The 18,561-nt window shown below is 44.1% G+C and overlaps 1 non-coding gene across 1 annotated transcript; it reads left to right on the top strand.

Annotated features, from left to right (window-relative positions):
• The first annotated feature begins 3,946 nt into the window (after positions 1–3,946).
• On the top strand, positions 3,947–4,019 carry trnat-ugu (transfer RNA threonine (anticodon UGU)). The gene has a single exon. It is a non-coding gene; the product is annotated as a tRNA-Thr (tRNA).
• The last annotated feature ends 14,542 nt before the right edge of the window (positions 4,020–18,561 follow it).

Raw genomic sequence — 18,561 nt, 5'->3', positions numbered from 1 at the left:
GCTCCCTCTCCACTGACTCCATCCCTGCCCCTGGTAACTGGCAGGTAACACACTGGCCACAGTCATGGTGCAATATTTCACCCCAAGATGAGCTTCCAACCACATTACTCACCCCTACACTCATTATCCCAAAGACCACATACAATTTCAACCTCAACAGCATCTCAGTTCATCTGCTGCTGAAACTCTCATCCATTCCTTTGTTACCTCTCGACTTAAGTCCCCAAACACACTCCCGGCCGGCTTCTTAATTCTACTCTCCTGAAATCTTGAAATGATCCAAAAATCTACTGCCCGTGTGTTTACTCTCACCCATTTCAACACCTTCAAGTTTTTCCATCCTGTGCTCATTAACATAGATATTTTCTGGGTGGCAAAGCACCAAGGTATTGAAATTCATATCCTTATTTTGAAATTTTGTCATCACACCTCTTTTGTTTGATAGTCCCTCCAGCTGCAAAACTCTCTGAGATATATCTGAAGAAGGGTCACTGGACACAAAACAGTAATGCTGCTCTTTCTCCATAAGCAATGCCAGATAAGCTGAGTTTTACATCAATTTCTGCTTGTGTTACTACTTTCAAGCATCTACTGTTCTTTTGCTTTTTCCTTCAAGACATTTGTTCTCCCTGACTTCCAACCTCCAGTAGATTTCTGGTTTTAACTCTCCCACCTTTTTCATGTTTTCAGTTCCTAAGGCCAAAAGCTCTTGAATTTACTCACTAAACATTCCTGGTTTTCAAAGTCCCCTTGTTTGTTCAGGATATTCCTTGAAACCTACTTCTTTGGCCAGTTTTGGGTCACTTGTCCTAATAAGTGCCTGGTATCAAATATTGTTTTGTGACAACCTTGTGTAATATGTCAGATCATTGGATTGAATCAAAAATGTGAAAACATTTAAATTGTTCTTTTGGAAAACATCACTAATCTTTCACGATCATTTGGTAACTCCTTACCTAATATCATTGCAAGTGCGACTTCACCACACGACCTGCACTGGTTCAGAAAGGTCAAACATCAAATTCTCCAGATGTAACTGAGGATTGGCAATAGTTACTGATACCTTTGGAGAGTGATCCAAAGTTAATGTATCAGGATATGGGGAATGAATGATATGGTGCAGAACTTCTTGGGTAATATAAGCTCAGAAACAGAACAGCGATGGCTTCCTTCCAACTCGAGAGGGTCTAACTTTACTTTTTAATTGAAAAATATTCAGGTTCATTTATAGTTCTTCACGGAGAATGAATTGTTGATCTTATTCAGCTGCATGTGTACAATAAATTTCTTTAGATGTGAGGTCAAAGAAATTCAAAACTATTCCCCATCCTCCCACAGACTTTGTTTCACTGTTAAGATGTCTACTCATGGACCTAGGGGATCCAGGTACATGATTATCTGAAGTTTACATCACATTTAGACAGTGGTTAAACATGCTTTTGACACGCCAGCCTTCATTGCTCAATCGTTTCAGTTTCGGAGTTGGGAAGTCATATTGAGGTTGCACAGGATGTTGATGAGACCCCCTCTGGAATACAGTGTGCGGTTTCTGTCGCACAGTTACAGGGGGCACATTATGAAGCTGGCGATTGTTAAGAAGAGGTTTACCAGGATGTTGCCTGGTATGGAAGCTTTGATTTATAAAGAAAGGTTAGATAGACTTTGACTTTTCTCGCTGGTGCTTAGGAGGTTGAGAGGCGGCCTGTCAGAAGTTCATAAAATAATGAGACACGGAGATAGTATGAATTGTGGTCATCATTTCCCAAGGATGGGAGATTTCAAGATCAGGGGATGTTTTTCAGTTGCGAGGAGACTATTTAATAAAAAAAGATATGTGAGGCAGAACTTTGCAATGACTGTGAATAAAACAATGGCAAGTTCCAGCAGAGAAACAGGTGACAGTGAAGCAGGCATGTGAGGGCTAATGTGTTTCGTTTGCCAGTGACATTCACCGCTTCACAAAGTGGGGAACATTGAAGTGCAGCAGTGACGGTGATTATTTTGCAGGATATTCACCTTGCAAATCGTTTTTCCGCCAGTATCCCTGATTACATCGCAATCGACAGGATGAAAGCTGCAGCAAGACGTGGAGCCAGTGGTGTAATTGGTACGGCATCTGATTTGAATTGGAAGTTTGGAATATTGTATCCTCTCTCGCTCGAGTGAAGTTGACAGCTTTTCTACCCTTGCAAATTGACAGACGCTTCTGAAGAGGTATGTCTGCCCAATGCTGTTTTTGTCAGGTTCCCAGCAGCGGAAGTGAATGGATTGCTGGGTTTTGGAAATTGAAAATTGAAATTGAAAGGTAAATGAGTAACATGAGTGTGGGGCTACTTCAGCTCACTGTCAATTTCATATCCCAGCTCATGGTAACGGTACCCATTGTCAGGAGAAACTGCTTGTGTTGCACATAAAGCTGTCTTGCGTCAGGAAACCTTGTGTCCAGCGAGAGAAGCAGGTAGAACAGTATGTGTATCATATCACAAAGACTGACACTGAGCCACACATTAAATGGTAAAGCTAACAAGTTGTAAACTTGCTCGCCCACGTGGGGCTTGTTTTCATTCAGACTTTTCGTCCCCATGCGAGGTAACGTCATGAGTGAGACTTCCAATGAAGCAATGTTGTTCTCCTCCACTTGGAATTTATCCTGCCCAGTCTGTTCCAGCGACTTCTGTCATTTTGCATTCTGTTCTGTGTGTGTTGCATGTGGGGTCCAATTCTGCGTGTTTGCCGACTGCATTATGGATCTAGAACCATGCCTCTAGGAATTCCCATGTGTGTCTGTGTTTGGATTGCACTACTACAGTTATGTTGTCCCAGTTAAACTGATGGCCTTCATTATCCGGGTGTACTGATATGAGGGAAAGTTTGTCATGTCATTTTGCTGCCAGCTGATGTTCATGTACACTGATGGCTAGTTTCCTTCCTGTCTGTCTGATATAATGTTTGTGGCAATCGTTGCACGGTATTTTGTAAACAATGTCAGTTCTGCATGTCGTGGGTATGGTGTCTTTAATCCTTGAGAATGTTTGTCGTAGCATGGCTTTGGGCTTGTGTGCTACCGTAATTCCTAGTGGTCAGAGGATTTGTCAGTTCTGAAATGTTCTTGATGTGTGGCAGTGTGTCCCGTGTGTTAGGGCATAATGTGTACTCTTCGTGTTGCTGTTTAGTCAGCACCTGTGGATGAAATTGCAGGGATAGCCATTCAAAGCGAAGATTTTGTATTGGTGTTCTTCCTCTTTCTGCATAGTTCTGGGTCATTGCAATGAGCGGTGGCCCGTTTAAATAGTGTCCCGACACAGCTTAGTTTGTGCACCACTGACCTGAGTTAGTTGCCAAATTAAAAGTATCCGAGCCCCTCGAGGCACAGACCCGAGTTGTGATGTGCAAAGGACAACACACGAAGGAGGGTCCTTGTGTGATTGATCCAATGTGATCTGTATACCAGGATAAAAAGGGAAGACTGGTTTTCAGCACCCACATTGAGCCTGGCTCCACTTGGCCTCCAGTCAACTCTCTCAAACTACCATTGCAATTCACTTTTCCTGGCCTCCCCTCTGTTCTTGTTTTAAACTGATTGCACGCCAGACAGTTTCAGCTGGCATTGCTGATGTGGAACTGTAACATGGAGTGAATTGATTTTGACTGACCAGTGACGTAATTCTGCTTCTAAAGGTCAGTCAATATTTCATATTTATTCGTGTAAATGATAACCATTAACAGGCTATGATAGTGACGGCACTGAATAACTGGACTAGCAGGAAAGATCTGTTGACGTCACTCAGGACACTGTCTGATTCAGCCTCGCATTCTCCCGTCCTTCTGCATGTGATGCCCCTGTGCTGTGTTTTGGTCTTGTTACATCTTGATTATAATCATCTCCAGTTATCAAATACTTTGTCATTTCTAATACATGAGACTGTCTTCCTGCACCTGTGTTTCTGGCTCCATAGCTTAGTGGTTAGAGCACTGGTCTTGTAAACCAGGGGTCATGAGTTCAAGTCTCATTGGGGCCTTTGGTAATTTTTATACATCTTCTGCTTCCAAGATCGAAAGGTGCCCTGAAAAGATTATCTGAAATTATGACTATATCATTTCCTCCACAGGCCAGAAATGTCCCTGAAATTCCACGCTCCTGTTTGCCCTTCCACGTGTTTGAGGCAGACCATTCAGAATGGCGGGAAGCAGCTGATGTGAGTGATGTTTGGCCGGAAGAGCGAAGTGAAGCAGTATAAACTGCAGAGTGGCAGATGAACAACGGGGAGGAGCACAAACCCGGGGCAGCTGCCGAATGCTCCCTTTCGTTGCTGTAAACAGGTTCCTGGTTACAAAGAGAACACTCACTCCAAATCGGCCAGAATCAGCCCAGTGAGAGTTTCCTTCAGTCTAAAAGGACAATGACAGCACATACAAAGGGAAATTACCACCCACACGCCCCCCTCCCCCCCAAGCATCTCACCATTCTGAGTTGGAAACACACCATTGTTTCTTCAGTGTACCTGGGTCTAAATCCTGGAATTTCTTCCCTAACGGAAAAGGGGCTCTACTTGCCAAGAAGCTCATGAAAGTGGCTCATCACCTCTATCTGTGGAGTAATGAGGGATGGGCAATGAAATTTCAGATTAAGATTGTGATTTCACAAGAATAGCAATTGTCTTTTGCCAGTTTTACTTTTCCAAAACAAAGTCAGGGACATTCATTGTGGAGACACAGAAAGAGTCTTATTCCACCCACTGCAGAGACATCCATGTCACAGAAGCCAGCTCTCCTGAACCCAGGGCCACCTCCCTTCCAGCCTTTTCACTTCTTGTCTGTTCCCAAGTATCTGATCGTGCCAGAGCCGAGATTCTACTTGTATTCCTGATCTTTACATTGAATTCTGACTATTTCGATGTCTCAGATCAGCTAATGACACCGAGAGCATCAGAATCAATGTCACCACACCTTTAGAGAAGGGAAAGGTGCCTTGCCTTATTCTGCTCAATCAGAAAGTTGATCCTTTACTTTCCCTTGAGTCTGAATCACAAAGTGTGATGAAAGATTTACAAAGCTGGAGACTGGATTAGCTGTTTTGTTTCCTTTCCACATTTCCACGGACCAGCTGGCAACTTTGGAGCCGTTTCTAATATTGGGGGTGGGTAGTGATGGAGTTTGGTAGTTTGATTAAGCTGATAGCAAGAATTTCTTTCCATTGACTAAGGTCAGTAAACAGGTACTTTCATTTAAGAACAGTTGAAAGAGACATAATTGCATTTACATAGCGCTTATCATCACCAATCAGGAAGCCAGTTTACTGTGAGCAGACATGGTTTAAAACTTGACTTATTTTCCTCTGAATATGATATAAAGTCAGAAGTCACACAATACCAGGTTACAGACTAACAGGTTTGTCTGAAATCAGGAGCTTTCAGAGTGTGGCTTCTTCCTCAGGTGAAGTGGGTGCATGTAATATATTCACAGCAAAGACGCTTTCGATCATAATCTGAAATTGATTTCATAAAGAGCCACCTCCATGTTCTCCCAAACATTAAAAATGAAACACATGTCAAAGGCAATAAAGCCTCACACAGGATTCAAACCTGCAACTTCTTGCACTGACGACATCTAGCTGAAGTGACAATTAGACTACGAGACTAATGACTTAGTCTGATGAAGTCCCACTTAACAATAAATCAGATGCCACTCACGCAGTGGTAGTGTCCCTACCTCAGGTGTAGGTGACCAGAGGCGAAGCTCTCGCTGCTCCAGAGGCGTGTAATAACATATCTGAACATGTTGATTGGACAATTATTCCCCATTGCTTCAGGCAGTGAAAACCGCAAACAGCATCTTCTCGTTCTGTCTCCCTGTTCCTGGGACGGTTCTATTTGTTCCTTCCGCTGGGACAGGGTTCTCTCCATTGGCAGATGCATTAAATCATTTCCCTCCATGGCAGCTAATGCTGGAAGATGGTATGTTCTCTACCGCTCCCTTTCAAGCACTGGAAGAGGGATGGAGCAGAGCTGTGGAATCAGGCTTGTGCAGCAAGTAATAAATGACAATTTGAACTTCTGTTGAATGACATTTATCAGAGACGGACAGAAGCTTGGAGGGCTGCTGAGAAAGAGAGAAGACAAAACTGGAGATTAGTCCCTTCAACAACTTAAAATGGGATCTTTCTTTGCAGCCTGTTTGGTGTTCAGAATTCATCTGCACACAACAGCACTGCAAATAACACCTTGGCATTGATTTAATGAAATTATTTGATGCATCTGCCAATGGAGTGAACCCTGTCCCAGCGGAAGGGACAAATAGAACCGTCCCACGAACAGGGAGACAGAACGAGAAGATGCTCTTTGATGCATCCAGAGCAGGAGTTGATATCTGACACCGACAGTCCCAGATGAGGAGAATCTGAATGAAACACTCATTCAGTGAGAGATGTCTCCAATGGCCCTGAGTTGCAGGGCAGCAAACAGTACAATGCAGAAGAGAGGGTTAAAAATGAGCCATTGTTTCTCCCCCACCCGCTCCCTCACAGAGACAGGGAGAGTGATGTCATCAATCCATGGCCATTCAGCCCATCAAGCCACAGTGTCCCAAAATCGCTTGTATTCTCAGTGATGTATCTCCCTAATGGTGGTGTCTGCACCATAATGCTCACAGAATCCGTACAATGTGGAAACAGGCCCTGCATCCCAACAAGTCCACACCGCACCTCAAAGCATCCCACTCAACCCCATTCCTCTCATAACCCACACATCACCAAACACTTCGGGGAATTTAGCCCGGCCAGCCCACCGAACCTGCACATCTCTGGACTGTGGAAGGAAACCAGAACAACCACAGGAAGCCGGAAGAGTTTGCAAACTCCACATAGACTATCTCCGGAGGGCAGAATTGAAGCAGGGTCTGTGGCGCTGTGAGGCAGCAGTGCTAACCACTGAACCATTGTGCCTTCCCATGCTCTCTCACACTGCTGATCCTCCAAATATTCACATCTGAAACGGCATGGGGTATTACTGGCAGAAATGAAAAAAAAAGCTGCACTTGATGTGCTTCAACTTCCTCAGTTTATTCCCATCTCAGATAAGAGGTTTTACAGTTCAGTTTAGGGCAGACAACAGAGAAAGCAGAAGACTTTCATAAGTATGTCACCTCCCCTCTGTAAGCTTGGCCAGTGTATCAATATGAGATATTTATTTCAGGCACATGAAGCTATGGGAAACAGAGAACTGATCAAAACACAGGATGCGGAACAGAGCGCAATATGCCTGTAGCAAAAGGCAGAGAATGGTTTCGAGTTTTCGATCTCTGGAGTATGGGCCCAGCATGCTCCCGCTGCATCACTCTGTTGCTCTAGCTCATGACTTTTTCAACAAGTATTCAGCTTTTCATCTGGTGTGTGGCATGCACCTTAAAGAATGATGTCAAAAGATCTTCACTGTTGTTATGTAATATGCTGTGGCTTAGACATGTCACGTTTGTGTAAGTATTACCTTTGTCTAAGTTCCCACATTCTGTTGGTCGAGCTGTGATTCCAGTCAGAATCACAAAATTTGTCAAAATGCAGACGGAGACCATGTAGCTCGCCTTAGCTGTGGGTGCGTCGGGTCTCCATAATAAGTACATGAGTGTCTGTTTTAATATCATTCTCTTGCCTTCTCCCTGTAACTCTGCACATTGTGGCTTTTCACAGAGCCATCAAATTCCATTTTGTGTGGCATGAATCTGCTTCTTTGTTGCAGTCAGGCAGGGATTTACAGATCCACTTAGTCGTTGTATAAAAATGCGCTTTGTCATGTAATTCTTACTTCTTTTCCTCATGACTTCACACCTCTGCCTAATTGATCTCGATCTTTACAGGCATGTGAGCATTTTTACCCCGGGAGTTCCTCTGTTCATACCCCTCACAACTTGGAAAGCTTTACACAGACCAGTTTACTGTTCTCCAAGAAGAACTATATCAACTTTCCAATCTATCTTTCTTGATGACATTCTTCACACGCGTCAGTGTTCACGCAAACCTGTTCAGCACTTTCTCCAGTCACTTTGCCTCACAGCTTCCTGAACTTTCACACATACATAATTGACCAATAATTAAGTGTAGAATTCATTCTGATGATTGGTCTTGGACCTAACTGTCAACTTTTCTCCTTCTCCTCTGCTGCCTGACCTGCTGTGTTCCTCTAGTTCCACACTGCAGAAATTCTGTCTCCAGTGTCTGCAATTCGTGCGATCTCCAGAATCATTCAGATTGCGGAGCACACATGCGGAATCACTCTTGTGCTTTGAACATGTTTTTCTCTGTGCTGGGTTCACAATGATGTTAGAGCAGCTTCATTTTTCTGAAAACTGGTTGAGTGATTCAGTGAATGTCAAGAGAAGAAATCTGGGCTTGTCCGGGATTTGAACCCGGCATCTTTCGCATATCAGCGGCATATTAGACCCAAAGCGAGAATCATACCCCTAGACCAATGAGCCAACCAACAAGAGGCACACCCCTTTCAGAGTGAGGTACATCCCACTTTGTTCAGGGAATTCAAAGCAGCAAAGAATTTCAAGAATATTTTGTTCTCAATCTGTCTCCCTGCTCCTGAGACGGTGCTGTTTGCCTGTTCTCCTGGCACTGGGTTCTCTCCATTGAGGGATTATTATACAATTTGTTTCCACTTGGATCACAGAAAGTTTTGAAGGATTCGTGAAGCAAGAGATTCTGTTGCTGTTTTGTTTTCTTTTCATGTTACCACCTCCCAAGTGAATTTTGTTTCTGAAATCCTGTTACAATCTTCAGGCTTCATCATGCCTGGGGCCAAGGGAATTCAGGTTTGTGGAGATATTCAAAAGGCCGGGATTGTTCTGTTTCAAGCAAAAAAGGTCAAATGGAGATTTCATGTCAGTAGACAATGAGAAACAGTTTCCACAGGTGATGATCAGTAAACAGGTAAGTAGGATTTTAGAACATGAAACATAAAGAGAACTGCACTTAGAGAGGACTTTTCACCACCAGTGATGGCGTCTGTTGACTACAGGTAGGGGTTGTTTAAAACTTGCTTCCTTTTTCCCCGAGCACAATGTATTCACTGCAAACATTCTCAGGGATCTCAGACTGAAATCGATCTCATTGAAATCAGACCCCATCACTTTGATGTGTTTTGAGCTGCTTCCCGTAAGTCCATGCAAATGAAATAAATATCTCATATTGATGCATGGGCCAAGTTTATGCAAATGAGGTGACACGCGTCTGAAGGTCTGAATGGCCTTCTCATGTTCCGTCTCGATCTGCGACGGTCTGATTTGTTAAACCTGTTCTCTGAGATCGCAGGAATAAAGTGCTGAATTTGAAAAAACATCAGCTGTCGTGTTTTACATGCAATGGATACCCTGCAGTAATTCCTCATGCTGTTTAAGGAAGCAGTGTCCTTCAAGTGAAGTGAGAAGTTGTGAGTGACCAAAGGATCGGAGACAGCATCACATCACAGATACAGTTCACCATTATTAGGACGGATATTACCGATTGTAGATAACCATGGAGAGATACAAGTGACAGAGAATCCCCATGCATTCGAGGGACTGAACGTCTTCTTCCCGCATGGGAATGACTCCATGGGTTTATGACGTCACTCTCCCTGTGTCTGTGATGCGGAGATGCCGGTGAAAAGTGTCACTTCACCTGATGGAGGAGCAGTGCTGTGAAAGTTTGTGATTTCACATAAAACTGTTGGACTAGATTCCGGTGTTGTGTGACTTCTGATTTTGTTCACTGTCTCTGTGACAGAGCAGGCGAGGGAGAAACAATAGATCATTTTTTAACCCTCCCTTGAACTGCCTGCAGCTCCGCAGCTCAGGGATGTTGGGGATGACTCTCAGTGAGTGAGTGTTTCACTTGGATTCTCTTAATCTTGAACTGTTGGTGTCAGATATTAACTCCTGCACGGTCGTAACAAAGAAACTGACATCTGCGTTGCAGAAGACTTTCTGCAAGATTGCTGTATGAAGTCGAATCCTGAAAACCAAACAGGCTGCAAAGAAAGATCGTGTATTACGTTTCTGAAGGGAATAGTCTCCAGTGTCAATTTCTCTCTTTTCTAGCAGCTCTGCATCTTTCTCTCTGTCTCTGACTAATGCCATTTGATGCAAGTTCCCTATCATGGTTTATAATTTCCTGACATCTGATTCTGCCTCTTCTGCTTTTTCACCTTTCCCGTGTTCAAGAAGGAGCTGCAAAACATATACCATCCCCAAGCACTGCCTGCCTATGGAGGGAATTGGTTTGATCCATCTGCCATTGAAGACACCCTGGTGCTTGGGGAAAGGAGCAAACAGCAGCAGCCCGGGAGCAGGGGCAGAATGGGAAAAAGCTGTTCATTGTTGCTTTCACTGCCTGAACTGAGATTTCTTTAAAATGTAAGCAGCCTGTTCAAAGATGCTATTCCTCACCTCTGGAGCAGATAGAACTTGAAAGCGGTCTCCAAAATCCAAAGGTCACTGTATGAGGATCAACTAGATTACAGCAGAAAGCTGATGCTCGATGAAACTGTTCATTGGTGTAGAGGTCTGAGGGTCATTGATGAGGCTTTCAGAGGTCTCACGTTTAAATCCTGCTTGAGCCTTTGTTGTCTGTAGCTGTATCCTCTCTTCACTGTTTGACATCTTTTGGTGAAAATCTTTGGGAGTGTGTGAACGTGGTTCATTATGAAATCGAAGACTCTCTGAGATGCCAAAGGGCCTTTGCAGTGATAATCCCACATTCAGAGAAGATGGAATCGAACTGTTACTGACTCTGGTCAGTGGTAAGAATTTCTCACTATCAGCTTGATCAAACTGCCCAAACCCAGCCATAACATGAAAAACAACGCAAAATCTGTTCGTTGGGAGGCGAAACATGGGAATCAAAACCCGTGCCACAGTGGTGAGGGGGCCAAACCCTAACCACTGGGCCACCAGGGAAAGCATTGTGGTCGTTGCCACTTTTCTCAATGGCACTGCTTTAGCCTTTTCAGCCTATTGTTTATTTTCGCTGCAGGTCAGTTTCTCCCCGTCTTGGAGGTTTTAATCATATAGAAAAAGACCATTTGTCCATCTTGTCAGTGTGTGTCTTCAGATCTTTTTCTAGTCCCAGTTTCCAGCGTTTCTCTCACTGCTTTTGGTTTTGTTAATTTGAGAGTGCAAATTTCAATGAGATTATCCCTGGAATCAATGAAGGGGACTGAAGTTTGAGATGATAAAACTATGTTAAAGCCCCTTGAATTAATCGTCCTCATGTTAAGCCACAGAAGGAGATACAAAGATATATCCTCCGAGAGTGACAGGGGCCTCAGGATTATATGCACTCTGTATCCGTCACATCCACGCTCTGTCACAGTACACACAGTTGCCTGGCAAAAGGCAGCTTTATGTGGAACACAAGCAGTTTCTCTGACAATGGGAGCCGTTGCCATGAGCTGAGATATGAAATGGACAGTGAGTTGAAATAGTTGCACATGGTCAACTTCCAATTTCAAAAACACAGCGATCCAATCACTTCACCTGCTTGGGATCTGACAAAAATAAAGCTGCACTGAGTACACATTGTGCTTTGGAAGCAACTGTCAGTTTGCAAATGCGGGAAAGCTGTCAATGTCATTCCGGAGATGGAAGGTACAACATTTCCATTTTCTAATCCAAAGTCAGATGCATTGTCAATTAAACCCACTGCTGCACAAGTATTGCTGCATCTTCCATCCTGTCCTCGTGTGATATTAACAGTGATATCAGCGGAAAGAGCATTCACAAGGTGAAAAATCAGCAAGATAATCACCGTCACTGCTGCATCTTCCATCCTGTCCACGTGTGATATTAACATGATATCAGCGGAAAGAGCATTCACAAGGTGAAAAATCAGCAAGATAATCACCGTCACTGCTGCATCTTCCATCCTGTCCACGTGTGATATTAACAGTGATATCAGCGGAAAGAGCATTCACAAGGTGAAAAATCAGCAAGATAATCACCGTCACTGCTGCATCTTCCATCCTGTCCACGTGTGATATTAACATGATATCAGCGGAAAGAGCATTCACAAGGTGAAAAATCAGCAAGATAATAACCGTCACTGCTGCATCTTCCATCCTGTCCATGTGTGATATTAACAGTGATATCAGCGGAAAAAGCATTCACAAGGTGAAAAATCAGCAAGATAATCACCGTCACTGCTGCATATTCCATCCTGTCCACGTGTGATATGAACATGATATCAGCGGAAAGAGCATTCACAAGGTGAAAAATCAGCAAAGATAATCACCGTCACTGCTGCATCTTCCATCCTGTCCACGTGTGATTTTAACAGTGATATCAGCGGAAAGAGCATTCTCAAGGTGAAAAATCAGCAAGATAATCACCGTCACTGCTGCATCTTCCATCCTGTCCACGTGTGATATTAACAGTGATATCAGCGGAATGAGCATTCACAAGGTGTAAAATCTGCAAGATAATCACCGTCACTGCTGTATCTTCCGTCCTGTCCACGTGTGATATTAACAGTGATATCAGCGGAAAGAGCATTCACAAGGTGTAAAATCAGCAAGATAATCACCGTCACTGCTGCATCTTCCATCCTGTCCACGTGTGATATTAACAGTGATATCAGCGGAAAGAGCATTCACAAGGTGTAAAATCAGCAAAGATAATCACTATCACTGCTGCATATTCCATCCTGCCCACGTGTGATATTAACAGTGATATCAGCAGAAAGAGCATTCAGAAGGTGTAAAATCAGCAAGATAATCACCGTCACTGCTGCATATTCCATCCTGTCCACGTGTGATATTAACAGTGATATCAGCAAAAAGAGCATTCACAAGGTGTAACATCAGCAAGATAATCACCGCGATAATAAAATGTGAGGCTGGATGAACACAGCAGGCCAAGCAGCATCTCAGGAGCACAAAAGCTGACGTTTCGGGCCTCGACCCTTCATCAGAGAGAGGGATGGGGAGAGGGAACTGGAATAAATAGGGAGAGAGGGGGAGGCGGACCGAAGATGGAGAGTAAAGGAGATAGGTGGAGAGAGTGTAGGTGGGGAGGTAGGGAGAGGATAGGTCAGTCCAGGGAAGACGGACAGGTCAAGGAGGTGGGATGAGGGTTGTAGGTAGCTGGGGGTGTGGCTTGGGGTGGGAGGAAGAGATGGGTGAGAGGAAGAACCGGTTAGGGAGGCAGAGACAGGTTGGACTGGTTTTGGGATGCAGTGGCTGGGGGGGAAGAGCTGGGCTGGTTGTGTGGTGCAGTGGGGGGGGGGGACGAACTGGGCTGGTTTAGGGATGCAGTAGGGGAAGGGGAGATTTTGAAACTGGTGAAGTCCACATTGATACCATATGGCTGCAGGGTTGGCCTGTCCACGTATGATATTAACAGTGATATCAGCGGAAATGGCATTCACAAGGTGAAAAATCAGCAAGATAACCACCGTCACTGCTGCATCGTCCATCCTGTCCACGTGTGATATTAACAGTGATATCAGCGGAAAGAGCATTCACAAGGTGAAAAATCAGCAAGATAATCACCGTCACTGCTGCATCTTCCATCCTGTCCATGTATGATATTAACAGTGATATCAGCGGAAAGAGCATTCACAAGGTGAAAAATCAGCAAGATAATCACCGTCACTGCTGCATCGTCCATCCTGTCCATGTGTGATATTAACAGTGATATCAGCGGAAAGAGCATTCACAAGGTGAAAAATCAGCAAGATAATCACCGTCACTGCTGCATCTTCCATCCTGTCCACATGTGATATTAACAGTGATATCAGCGGAAAGAGCATTCACAAGGTGAAAAATCAGCAAGATAATCACCGTCACTGCTGCATCTTCCATCCTGTCCACGTGTGATATTAACATGATATCAGCGGAAAGAGCATTCACAAGGTGTAAAATCAGCAAGATAATCACCGTCGCTGCTGCATCTTCCATCCTGTCCACGTGTGATATTAACAGTGATATCAGCGGAAAGAGCATTCACAAGGTGTAAAATCAGCAAGATAATCACCATCACTGCTGCATCTTCCATCCTGTCCATGTGTGATATTAACAGTGATATCAGCGGAAAGAGCATTCACAAGGTGAAAAATCAGCAAGATAATCACCGTCACTGCTGCATCTTCCATCCTGTCCACGTGTGATATTAACAGTGATATCAGCGGAAAGAGCATTCACAAGGAGAAAAATCAGCAAGATAATCACCGTCACTGCTGCATCTTCCATCCTGTCCACGTGTGATATTAACAGTGATATCAGCGGAAAGAGCATTCACAAGGTGAAAAATCAGCAAGATAATCACCGTCACTGCTGCATCTTCCATCCTGTCCACGTGTGATATTAACAGTGATATCAGCGGAAAGAGCATTCACAAGGTGTAAAATCAGCAAGATAATCACCGTCACTGCTGCATATTCCATCCTGTCCACGTGTGATATTAACAGCGATATCAGCAGAAAGAGCATTCACAAGGTGTAAAATCACCAAGATAATCACCGCGATAATAAAATGAGAGGCTGGATGAACACAGCAGGCCAAGCAGCATCTCAGGAGCACAAAAGCTGATGTTTTGTGCCTAGACCCTTCATCAGAGAGAGGGATGGGGAGAGGGAACTGGAATAAATAGGGAGAGAGGGGGAGGCGGACCGAAGATGGAGAGTAAAGAAGATAGGTGGAGAGAGTGTAGGTGGGGAGGTAGGGAGGGGATAGGTCAGTCCAGGGAAGACGGACAGGTCAAGGAGGTGGGATGATGTTAGTAGGTAGGTGGGGGCGTGGCATGGGGTGGGAGGAAGGGATGGGTGAGAGGAAGAACCGGTTAGGGAGGCAGAGACAGGTTGGACTGGTTTTGGGATGCAGTGGGTGGGGGGGAAGAGCTGGGCTGGTTGTGTGGTGCAGTGGGGGGGGGGACGAACTGGGCTGCTTTAGGGATGCAGTAGGGGAAGGGGAGATGTTGAAACTGGTGAAGTCCACATTGATAACATATGGCTGCAGGGTTGGCCTGTCCACGTGTGATATTAACAGTGATATCAGCGGAACGAGCATTCACAAGGTGAAAAATCAGCAAGATAACCACCGTCACTGCTGCATCTTCCATCCTGTCCATGTGTGATATTAACAGTGATATCAGCGGAAAGAGCATTCACAAGGTAAAAAATCAGCAAGATAATCACCGTCACTGCTGCATCTTCCATCCTGTCCATGTGTGATATTAACAGTGATATCAGCGGAAAGAGCATTCACAAGGTGAAAAATCAGCAAGATAATCACCGTCACTGCTGCATCTTCCACCCTGTCCACGTGTGATATTAACAGCGATATCAGCAGAAAGAGCATCCACAAGGTGAAAAATCAGCAAGATAATCACCGTCACTGCTGCATCGTCCATCCTGCCCATGTGTGATATTAACAGTGATATCAGCGGAAAGAGCATTCACAAGGTGAAAAATCAGCAAGATAATCACCGTCACTGCTGCATCTTCCATCCTGTCCACGTGTGATATTAACAGTGATATCAGCGGAAAGAGCATTCACAAGGTGAAAAATCAGCAAGATAATCACCGTCACTGCTGCATATTCCATCCTGTCCACGTGTGATATTAACATGATATCAGCGGAAAGAGCATTCACAAGGTGAAAAATCAGCAAGATAATCACCGTCGCTGCTGCATCTTCCATCCTGTCCACGTGTGATATTAACAGTGATATCAGCGGAAAGAGCATTCACAAGGTGTAAAATCAGCAAGATAATCACCGTCACTGCTGCATCTTCCATCCTGTCCATGTGTGATATTAACAGTGATATCAGCAGAAAGAGCATTCACAAGGTGAAACATCAGCAAGATAATCACCGTCACTGCTGCATCTTCCATCCTGTCCACGTGTGATATTAACAGTGATATCAGCGGAAAGAGCATTCACAAGGTGAAAAATCAGCAAGATAATCACCGTCACTGCTGCATCTTCCATCCTGTCCACGTGTGATATTAACAGTGATATCAGCGGAAAGAGCATTCACAAGGTGTAAAATCAGCAAGATAATCACCGTCACTGCTGCATCTTCCATCCTGTCCACGTGTGATCTTCACAGTGATATCAGCGGAAAGAGCATTCACAAGGCGTAAAATCAGCAAGATAATCACCGTCACTGCTGCATCTTCCATCCTGTCCACGTGTGGTATTAACAGTGATATCAGCGGAAAGAGCATTCACAAGGTGTAAAATCAGCAAGATAATCACCTTCACTGCTGCATATTCCATCCTGTCCACGTGTGATATTAACAGTGATATCAGCGGAAAGAGCATTCACAAGGTGTAAAATCAGCAAGATAATCACCGTCACTGCTGCATCTTCCATCCTGTCCACGTGTGATATTAACAGTGATATCAGCGGAAAGAGCATTCACAAGGTGTAAAATCAGCAAGATAATCACCATCACTGCTGCATATTCCATCCTGTCCACGTGTGATATTAACAGTGATATCAGCAGAAAGAGCATTCACAAGCTGAAAAATCAGCAAACATAATCACCGTCACTGCTGTATCTTCCATCCTGTCCACGTGTGATATTAACAGTAATATCAGCGGAAAGAGCATTCACAAGGTGTAAAATCAGCAAGATAATCACCGTCACCGCTGCATCTTCCATCCTGTCCACGTGTGATATTAACAGTGATATCAGCGGAAAGAGCATTCACAAGGTGAAAAATCAGCAAGATAATCACCGTCACTGCTGCATCTTCCATCCTGTCCACGTGTGTTATTAACAGTGATATCAGCGGAAAGAGCATTCACAAGGTGAAAAATCAGCAAGATAATCACCGTCACTGCTGCATCTTCCATCCTGTCCACGTGTGATATTAACAGTGATATCAGCGGAAAGAGCATTCACAAGGTGTAAAATCAGCAAGATAATCACCGTCACTGCTGCATCTTCCATCCTGTCCACGTGTGATATTAACAGTGATATCAGCGGAAAGAGCATTCAAAAGGTGAAAAATCAGCAAGATAATCACCGTCACTGCTGCATCTTCCATCCTGTCCACGTGTGATATTAACAGTGATATCAGCGGAAAGAGCATTCACAAGGTGTAAAATCAGCAAGATAATCACCGTCACTGCTGCATCTTCCATACTGTCCACGTGTGATATTAACAGTGATATCAGCGGAAAGAGCATTCACAAGGTGAAAAATCAGCAAGATAATCACCATCACTGCTGCATCTTCCATCCTGTGCATGTGTGATATTAACAGTGATATGAGCAGAAAGAGCATTCACAAGGTGAAAAATCAGCAAGATAATAACCGTCACTGCTGCATCTTTCATCCTGTCCACGTGTGATATTAACAGTGATATCAGCGGAAAGAGCATTCACAAGGTGAAAAATCAGCAAGATAATCACCGTCACTGCTGCATCTTCCATCCTGTCCACGTGTGATATTAACAGTGATATCAGCGGAAAGAGCAATTACAAGGTGAAAAATCAGCAAGATAATCACCATCACTGCTGCATCTTCCATCCTGTCCACGTGTGATATTAACAGTGATATCAGCAGAAAGAGCATTCACAAGGTGTAAAATCAGCAAGATAATCACCGTCACTGCTGCATCTTCCACCCTGTCCACGTGTGATCTTCACAGTGATATCAGCGGAAAGAGCATTCACAAGGCGTAAAATCAGCAAGATAATCACCATCACTGCTGCATCTTCCATCCTGTCCACGTGTGATATTAACAGTGATATCAGCGGAAAGAGCATTCACAAGGTGTAAAATCAGCAAGATAATCACCGTCACTGCTGCATCTTCCATCCTGTCCACGTGTGATAATAACAGTGATATCAGCGGAAAGAGCATTCACAAGGTGTAAAATCAGCCAGATAATCACCGCCACTGCTGCATCTTCCATCCTGTCCACGTGTGATATTAACAGTGATATCAGCGGAAAGAGCATTCAAAAGGTGAAAAATCAGCAAGATAATCACCGTCACTGCTGCATCTTCCATCCTGTCCACGTGTGATATTAACAGTGATATCAGCGGAAAAAGCATTCACAAGGTGAAAAATCAGCAAGATAATCACCGTCACTGCTGCATCTTCCATCCTGTCCATGTGTGATATTAACAGTGATATCAGCAGAAAGAGCATTCACAAGGTGTAAAATCTGCAAGATAATCACCGTCACTGCTGTATCTTCCATCCTGTCCATGTGTGATATTAACAGTGATATCAGCGGAAAGAGCATTCTCAAGGTGAAAAATCAGCAAGATAATCACCGTCACCGCTGCATCTTCCATCCTGTCCACGTGTGATATTAACAGTGATATCAGCGGAAAGAGCATTCACAAGGTGAAAAATCAGCAAGATAATCACCGTCACTGCTGCATCTTCCATCCTGTCCACGTGTGTTATTAACAGTGATATCAGCGGAAAGAGCATTCACAAGGTGTAAAATCAGCAAGATAATCACCGTCACTGCTGCATCTTCCATCCTGTCCACATGTGATATTAACAGTGATATCAGCGGAAAGAGCATTCACAAGGTGTAAAATCAGCAAGATAATCAC

Source organism: Stegostoma tigrinum, unplaced genomic scaffold (assembly GCF_030684315.1).
Source record: "Stegostoma tigrinum isolate sSteTig4 unplaced genomic scaffold, sSteTig4.hap1 scaffold_54, whole genome shotgun sequence".
Lineage (NCBI taxonomy): Eukaryota > Metazoa > Chordata > Chondrichthyes > Orectolobiformes > Stegostomatidae > Stegostoma > Stegostoma tigrinum.
Note: the sequence above shows the minus strand (reverse complement) of the source record. Positions and strands in the feature narration are given on the sequence as shown.